At 48.0% G+C, this 9,228-nt stretch overlaps 1 protein-coding gene across 2 annotated transcripts in view; it reads left to right on the forward strand.

Annotated features, from left to right (window-relative positions):
- Positions 1-7,933: 7,933 nt before the first annotated feature.
- HRAS (HRas proto-oncogene, GTPase) overlaps positions 7,934-9,228 on the forward strand; it is a 43,248-nt gene continuing 41,953 nt past the window's right edge. For both annotated transcript variants that reach the window (XM_035122422.2, XM_035122414.2), the window contains exon 1: positions 7,934-8,327. The gene's annotated coding sequence lies outside the window, so the exon portion shown is untranslated. The remainder of the gene's footprint in view (positions 8,328-9,228) is intronic.

Here is a 9,228-nt window from a genome sequence, read left to right on the forward strand (position 1 = left end):
AAAGGTGAAACCAATATATGAGATAGATGCATGACATGCAAAGCAAGATATGTCAAGCCTTTATTTGTTGTACTGTAATTGTAATTATTTGTCATTAGGCGGGTCAATTATAAATGGAATGTAATTAATGAAATGTAATAGTGATGTTTATTTTTGTTTATTTTGTATTATTGTAACTATTTGTTTTATTACTGTGGAATTTCCAAAAGAAAGCATTTGTAAAAAAATTCAAAGAAAAATTAAAAATAATAAGTTGCATTACTGAAATAAATGCACTTTTCGACGATATTCTAATTTTCTGAGTTTCACCTGTACATGGATGATATTGAACCAATACAGCCCTGAACTGTACCAAGGACTTCAAACAGCACTGTAATATAGTGACTGAGGATGTTATTGGTGAAGGGGTCCAATTCAAAACCTGTTTCGGGCCACAAATTCCTTAGGTGGCTTTAGCCAAACCACTATGTTTTAATTTCAGTTCCTTGCTCCATCTGCAATAGAGGATAACAAGTGGAACCTAGTGAAAAAATATTCATGGATGAAGGGTTGGAATTGACTTAGTGGAAGCACATCCTCTGCAAATAACCAGCCACCCTTTACATTGCAGTCCCCCCTCAGAACGTGAGAGGGCCTTTCTTGAGAAGGAATTGGGCTCAGAAGATGCACTTCACTCCCCAGTTTGAAATTAGGAAGGTGTGTTATTCTCTGGCAGCCCATCACTCCCTCAAGCTCAATATGGTCTTCCCCAAGGGTAAGGGACCCTTTTCCAGACCAAGAACCACATTCCCTACAAGGTAACCCAGCAGCCGCTGGAGGCAAAAGCAAATGGGGCAAGAAGCAAACGTGGACAAGAGCAGCAGATTTGCCACTTAGGTTTGTACTGTCGGCCACTTTCCAGACATGCAAAAGCCAGAGATTTCTACACATACACCCTCTCTATCTAAGATGTCTTAGCTCAAGGACAGATTCCAGCCAGGCTGAAGCACTTGAGGAGGGTGTGGAGCAGGACCAGTGAGGATGTGACTGGATGAAGGGGTGTGGCCCAGAGGGAATCCTCAGGGCCAGGCAGAGATGGACCCTTAGTCTGAAGTTCCCCCATTCTTGGTCAACACTCAGTCTTTTCCAGGTTCTAGCCGTATGTGAAGATACATGGAATGGAACCTAGAATTGTTTACATGTAAATCATGTGATATACTATTGAGCCATTGCCCTGCCCTACAGAGGTTTAGAGCCTAAGCTCCGCTCCTAGCCTGTTGAGAGCCTGAAAAACACTCTGTTGCCAGCATTTGGAAGGAGCATGTGGGGACACCCGCTTTACCAGTATGGGAGGCAATGCTTGTCTGTGTCAAGAATTTCTGAGCTGATATATATGGAGCTAATCTCAATTGGTACTGACATGCTAAATATTGTTATTTTTATTATAGTAGACATGGCAAGTATGTGGTCTGGAGGGTGGCAACATGAGAACGGGCCTTCTCTGCAGTGGCTGTGGAATGCTCTCCCCAGGGAAGTTCGCCTGGTGCCTTCATTATACAATTTTAATCGCCAGGCAAAAATGTTCCTTTTTAACCAGGCCTTTGGTTGATTTGATTGACATCCCATGCCTTTTTTAAATGTGGGTTTTTGGGGGGCGGGGTTTTTGGGTTGTTGTTGTATCTCAGTTTGGGGGGATGCGGGTGGCACTGTGGGTTAAGCCACAGAGCCTAGGGCTTGCCAATCAGAAGGTCGGCGGTTCGAATCCCCACGACAGGGTTAGCTCCTGTTGTTCGGTCCCTGCTTCTGGCAGGTCAAAAGCACTTCAAAGTGCAAGTAGATAAATAGGTACCACTCCAGCAGGAAGGTAAATGGTGTTCCGTGCCCTGCTCTGGTTCGCCAGAATTTGCTTAGTCATGCTGGCCACATGACCCGGAAGCTGTCTGCAGCCAAATGCTGGCTCCCTCGGCCTATAGAGTGAGATGAGCATGCAACCCCAGAGTCGTCCGTGACTGGATCTAACGGTCAGGGGTACCTTTACCTTCGTTAACAATCCCACAACTAGATGAAGTACTAATTACCCTGATATATCTGTTCCACACAAAAAATAACACTACTTTTAGAATCACAGAGCTTCACAAATTGCTGGTTCAGGGCCAAATGCTTTTTAAGGGAAATTTTTGTTTGCATGATTGAGCCTTGAATAATCACTAAGAAAGGGTCTGATGCTGTCTACTACATCAGACTCTCTGGGACTGTTTTCAAATTAGTATTAGCAGTACTAGTCATATTTCATGTTAGTATTACAGTATCTCTCTGGTAAATATACTTATCAAGAAATATATGCTCAGAATTTAGTAAAACCTGTGTGATGAGGGTTTTGTACTACTGCTAATACTAATTTGTAGTTTTAAGTGCCCCTGATTTGTCATCAGCATGCATTCCTGTAATTTGGGCATATGTGATGCAAAGAGTATCACTGTGAGCAGCAAGCAGGAGGGGAATCAACCCAAGCAAGCAAATCTTGCAACCTCCCTCTCTGATTAGCAGGGCTTAGGGGAGCCCCAAAGTGACTGAAGCAAACAGTCCTTGCTACACTAGCTAATAAGAGAGTTTGTAAAATTACATAGAGCTGAGTCTAGTGCATAGCTGCCAAGTTTTCCCTTTTCTCGTGAGGAAGCCTATTCAGCATAAGGGAAAATCCCTGTAAAAAAGGGATAACTTGGCAGCTATGGTCTAGTGTATATTGTGAAGCTTCAGGAGTTCATTTCATAAACTGTTCCTAAATGTAGCCCCAGGAGTGTTTGTCACAGATTAAACAGCTGTTATCTCACTAGTAATTGTATTTTCACTAGGCTGAACTCTTGCTGATTATGAGCCCCATAAGACTTGGTTGAAGTCATTAGTTCTCTTTTGTGATTCTGTTTCACCCAATCTGGTACCTAGCAATCTGTGCCTTTGTAAATATGACTGTTGCCTTAACATCTTAGACCCAGCTTTCAGAAAACAAAGCAAGTTTCTAGCTCTCATGGTTGCAAACCTATACTGTATAGGAAATCACGATGTGTCTGCCAAAAGTGCCATTGTTCATTGAAGTCTTTCATGGCTATCATTTTCTACTAGTGTTGTTCAGCCCGTTTAGAAAACGGGCGCTAGAGGATATGTGAGAGCGTGCGCACGCGGCTGCTGGTTGGGAGGTTGGGGGGAAGAGTGAGAGCGGAGGGAATCTGCGCGTTTCCGCGCAGGCGCGCACGCTGCTCCGTAACCCATCTCACTGAATCCTTACTTGAAATCTCGGAGCAGGACACGGGAGCGTGCGCGCGCGGGTGCTGGTTGGGAGGTTGAAATCAAGAGAGGGTTGGGCGGGGCAGAGGGCAGGGGAGAAGCGGGCAGGGTCCTGCCTGCTCCTAGGCGGGGCTTCCAAACCTCGTCAGTGCGTGAGGCTTGAGACAAATACTGTAAGGTACTACCATAATGAGTGGCGATAACAATTACAAAGGCAAACAGGGGCTTTCTGGGACGGTGGCAACGGAGCGGGTATCTTTTCTGCACTTGAGGGGAGCCGCGCTCATGGGAGAAAGGTGTCTCTCTTCCCCCACCTCCAGTACGACGGCGAAGTTTGTTTTGTCTTGGGGGGATGAGCCTCCCTCCCTCCTTCACACCCTGAGACGCTGACTTTCCCAGGAGCAGTCACCCGCTTTCGCCCCATTGTGAACCCGGCGGGCGGCGGCACCATCCCGACTACATCCACGGCGACCCTCCCTGCCTTCAAGACGGCTTTGTCAGAGGCACAGCAATCTGCGTCCCAAGGAGCGCATAGTGTTGGGCGGCTGGGCTGGCTGAGTGGGTGGGTGGGGGCACCGTCCCTTGACGGAGGCAGTTCCGCCAACGAAATGGTAGGCAGAGGGGTGGGGGGACTTGCTGCTAGTCGCCGGTGGCCGGGGAGGGTAGGAGGGGGGGAAAGCAGCCTTCTCCTCCTCACGCTTTAGCGCAACTGCAGTGAGGTGCTTGTCCCGCCGGGAGCAGCGGTTGGCAGAGGGGTGGGGGGTGGGGAGAGCGCGCGCGTCCAATCCCTGTGTCCCTGGTTGTCTCTGCTGTCCAATCCCTGTGTCCCTGGGGGACATGCGCAGTGACCCAGGGACACACGGGACAGCTTGGACGCAGGGACAACTTGGACATTATTATATAGGATAACCTCTAGCAATGTTCCTCTACCCAAGCATCCTTGCTGTTCATCAGATCTTTCCTTTGTAAACTAAAGTAGTGCTTGTAAAAAACAAACAAAAACCCCCCAACAAACAAACAAAAACAAAGATTTAAAAAATGTTCAAGCATAAGTTCTACAAATCAAGCAACTTTAGGCAAATCCAGATAATTTGCATAAAGTGGATTAATTTGCATAAGTTATTACATGTTCCCTTGGCGTAGAAGGAGCAAAAGCTCAAGTGTGAAACGCTTACTTTCAGCCTGTAATAATTGGAATAGCCTGCAGTGTAATACTGAAGCATGATTAACATATTATTGTACATCATATAATAATTACATGAAATGTGTCATATAGAAGTATAACCTACTTTAACGTAAGAGGTTTATGGAACTCAATAAACCTTAGCATGCAATAAAGTGAAGCAGGCTGGTTTGACTTTATTTCATTTGCATATATACAAAGGAACATGGCTACCAACCATGAGCAACACATGGCAGACTATGGACACCTTCATTTAATTTTTTTCTGGGTGGTCTTGATGTGACTATTCATTTATATTTTGTGTGAGGATCTGTTCCATCAGTGGGGTAGGAGAAAGGGTGAATTTACAGGGTGTTCCTGTTTGTACAAGACTTGAAAAAGAAACTTTTTTTTAAAGGTTGCAGTTTACAGAAAGGCTGCCATTTCCCTTTCTCCAGTACATGGGTGTAGCCAGGGGTGCAGTTGCCCCCCCTAAATAAAGTAAATAAAAATACTTAACTGACCAATTGTGTCATAGCACTGTGCATATTTTTTATTTGTACACAGGTTGTTGTTGTTGTTGGTGGGTATGACTCTGCTAACCCTACCCAATTGGAGAGCCCAATGGCCATATGTTAGAAATCACATGTACACAGGTTCCCCCACTGCATAGCTCGCAACATGAGTGAAGCCTATGCACATTGGTTTGAGTTGGCCCGTTGTAACGGAATGTCCAATGTACCGTATTTTTCCATGTATACTAGTTTCCCCCCACTAAAAATAATGTCAAAAATTAGGGGGTGTCTTATACATGGATACACCCCCCATTTTCTTAAACCTGACTCCCCAAAAATAGGGGGGGCGTCTTATACATGGGGGTGTCTTAAGATGAAAAAATACGGTAATGTATATATTTAATGTAATGTAATGTACATGTCTTGGGCACAAAATATCTGAAAGACCCTCTCCTTCCCTACTTCCCTTTGAAGTGCTGAGATCAGCAAAGGGGGCAGTCTCTGTGGCAGCTCCTTGGTTATGGAATTCCTTCCCCAGAGGTGTGTCTGGAACCTTCATTATATAGCTTCCATCACATGCTGAAGATATGCATTTTAACCCTGGACTTTGACATCTTAAATATGTTTCCAGGACCCACTCCATTCCTGTGACTGTAATTCATTTTAATTTGTTTTCAACATTGAATTTTAACCCACCCTGGGATCTGATGTTAAAGGGTGGGTAATAAGACAACAGCCTCTAATATGCTGAGGGGCCAGGGGCCAGCTAGCATGTATAGAATTATATGTCTGCATAGGGCTTGTATGCAATTAAGAACATGTGGGAAAGGTATCGTTTTGACTTTTTGTTTCATGTGTGAAAGCAAATGCAACTGGTACTAAAAATTATTAAGCTGTAAGATGGTACAGAAGGGTTAATCACTTACACCTAACAATGGTTCTCTGGCTCTCTCCAATGGCCATACTGCCCTTCTGGAACCCTGTAGCCCCCAACAATTAGCTACAGACTGCTATCTAGGTTGCTGTCTTGCAGTGCATGCTGCAATGGTACAAGCGCACATGATACAACCACATTGCTGAAAATCAGCATGCCTGAATCTGATCAGTTTGTCCCATGTACACTGCAATGAGTTTCATGACGGAAGAGAATTGGGTATAATTTTACTGAAATAAATAATACCTACATTGTATAATATTTTTTAAAGTACGTTGCAATTCATTATCTCTGTCCCTCAGCTGTCATAATACGGTAGTGGTTTTCATTCTGCCACTCAATGTATAAAAACTGAAGCCAGTTCTTGAGTTCTGACACTTTAGCTGGGCCAAAAAACAGAACAGAGGGTAGACCTTATGCAGAACAGGAGTACAATTAGTTTTCCATGGCACCCCCTAACTGCTATGGGGCAGTGTAAGTGTTGGCAATCTGGCCCCAGTTGAAAGGGAGAAAAACTTGACCCTCACCCTGGGCACTGGGAATAGAGGACAACTTAAGCCTCCATCCCAATGCTAGACCACCAAGTGTTAGCCAGGCATAGGCAAACTCGGCCCTCCAGATGTTTTGGGACTACAACTCCCATGAACCCTAGCTAACAGGACCAGTGGTCAGGGATGATGGGAATTGTAGTCCCAAAACATCTGGAGGACCAAGTTTGCCAATGCCTGTGTTAGGCTATCAACCACTTCAATGGGAAAAGAAAAATCCGTACCCACTACGCACATTAACTGCAGCAGAGTAAGAGCAATCAGGTTGCTGAGTTCTTATGATTCCGCAGGCTTACCTATCTATCTAGCCATACATACTCAACTTAAAGTTGTAGCCATGGGGATAATGTGCAGAGGGCAAAATGTGAAGTCCATGGATGTGTAATAATGACCTTCCTCTGCTCACACTATGGCCAAATTGATGGGCATTCTGCATATGTTTGGTGAGCATATTTACATAAACATGCTTTGAAAGAATACACCTCCCTCCACCCTAGTTTATCATGCTTTAATTTTTAACCACGCTTGAATGCTCACACTCAAGGTTATGGGAATTAATTCAGAATCTTATGTTTTCAAGAGTAGGGTGGATGTTAGGGCAAAACTAAAGCTCCTGCTGGAAAAAAACCCCTTAAATATTGATTACTTTTGAGAATGTCCTCTAAAGAACCACTGGAACCTGCGTTTTCGTGCAGGAGAATGTTTTAATTAATTGACCTGGGCCAATATTGGGAGAACACGATGAGTTTGCGACAGACCCCTCGCCTCCTTCCTTTGTGCGACCCGGCCCCACTACGACTTTCCCCTAGGGCGGAGGCGGTCTTCCCGCGCCCTGTTCATTTCACAGCCTGGCAGCTCACGCCGTCCACCCCTGAGCAGGGAAAACAGGCAATTCAGCGCCGGGACAGGCGCCCAATGGAAGCATCAACGGCGGCGGCAGGATGAGAAAGAGAAAAGGCGGGGAGACCGGAGAGACAGAGCGCACCCGACGCCACAGCCAGGCCACGTACAGAGAACGGGCCTTTTGGGGTGGGGGGAGCAAACGCGGAGCCTGCTGAGTGGAGACTAAGGCGAGGGGAGCCAGAAATGGAAGGAAACGCTTTGCTGAGCGGTAAAGGGAGAGAGCTGTACCCGGAAGAAAGGAGAGGAGGCTTCATTTGACTGGAGGAAGCGAGGAGCTCTAAAAATAAGCGTGGCAAAAGAAGAGGCAATTCCCGGCTCGCCGCTCGCGACGCCCGTTTCCTCTCCAAGCCCCTTCAGACCTCGCCGCGCGCCCAGGCCAAAGCAGTAGCAGCGCGGCCGGCAGGCGGGGCCCGGGAAGAAGGGAGCGCAGGGCGTGATTGACAGGCCCCGCAGCCCACCACGAGGTCGGAGGAGCGGAGAGGCAGCGGCAGGCGCGCCGAGGTTTTGCCCAAGCGCCTATCAGCTGCTCCGGGAGGAGGCTGTGAGTGACGAGGGGGCGGGGAGCGAGCGGAGTTTGGGCGTGTGCTGCTCGCTGCTTAGGGCTGGCCTCGCGCGCACACACACATTGTCCAAGCTGACGACGCCGACGCCGTACAAGCCGCCGCTCCCCTCCCTCCCGCAGCACAGAGAGCGCCTGGATGCTGGGTGCCAATGCGGGGAGGGTGCTGCAAGAAGGGGGCTCCGCCACCGCCTAGGTGGAAAGTTCACCACTGCATCGGGCCAACGGGGAACTGACTTGGAGCAGCCAGCCTCCTGCAGGCAAAAACAAACAAGGATCTGTGGATCTATCCGGGGGGGCTGATCCTCCCCCATGCAAACTTTGCATTTCGCCCCACGCTGCCTTTAAAAGAAAAAAAGCCCCACTGACTCCCCTGAGAAAAAGCGCAGCTTTACTCTACTGCCTTTGCAAGGAAAGTAGCCTCGTGGTGGGGGGACAGCAGACGGTGAGTAAAAGCCCTTCCCGCCCCGATATATTTTGCTGTTTAGTGGGTGGGCGGGAGCAGTGCATTCCTCGAACCTTCTTCCTTGGAAAAGTAATTTGTTAGCAGCAGCAAAAGAACAGGAAAGGCAACCGAGTACCCAGTGGCCTGTGGGGCGAGCGTCGCCCGTCTCTCCTAGCAGCCTGCTGAGGAGACGTTCAAAGCGATGGGTGTAGTTCGCAGCAGCAGCAAGCACTGCAGTGGCTCCGGCGGCGTGTCCCAGGGAGCATGTGTGGGGACAGCGGGGAGAGCTGCTGGCTGCAGCCTGGCGTCGCAGAGCTGGGCTTTGCCGGCCAACAAAAAGGCGGGCTCGCCTGCCACGGACACGCTCTCTTCCTGGAACGCAGTTGAAGCTGCTGCAGCTGCAATCTGAGTTTCCAAAGTGAATGGTGAAGTCCAGCTCTTCCCCCCGCCGCCCCTCCCCACGGTAGCATTTTAAACACCCATGTATAAGAGCGTCGGTCGGGGCATAAGTGTGTGTGTCGGGGTGGAGAAGTGGGTTGTTGACGGTAAGTTTGGGAGGCGTCCCTTGGAAAGAAGAGCCTTGAGGGAAGCGTGAGGTCATCATACATTCTGACAAGGAAGCAACAGTGGATTGTGTGTGTGTGTGTGTGTGTGTGTATTGGGAAAATGGCCTCATGTGCGTCTCTCTCTCTCTCTCTCTCTCTCTCTCTCTCTCTCTCTCTCTCACACACACACACACACACACACACACACACACAGAATATCAGCCTGCAGTGGGGTGCGCCTGTCTCCATGTAGACGGGGAGGGCAGGGGTGACGGCACTACGTTCGAGGGTGAGGGGTGTAGCCTCTTGTATTCTTCAGGCATGTGGTTGTATTCTTCATTCTGAGGTTTCTGACT

This window comes from Zootoca vivipara, chromosome 1, assembly GCF_963506605.1.
Source record: "Zootoca vivipara chromosome 1, rZooViv1.1, whole genome shotgun sequence".
Lineage (NCBI taxonomy): Eukaryota > Metazoa > Chordata > Lepidosauria > Squamata > Lacertidae > Zootoca > Zootoca vivipara.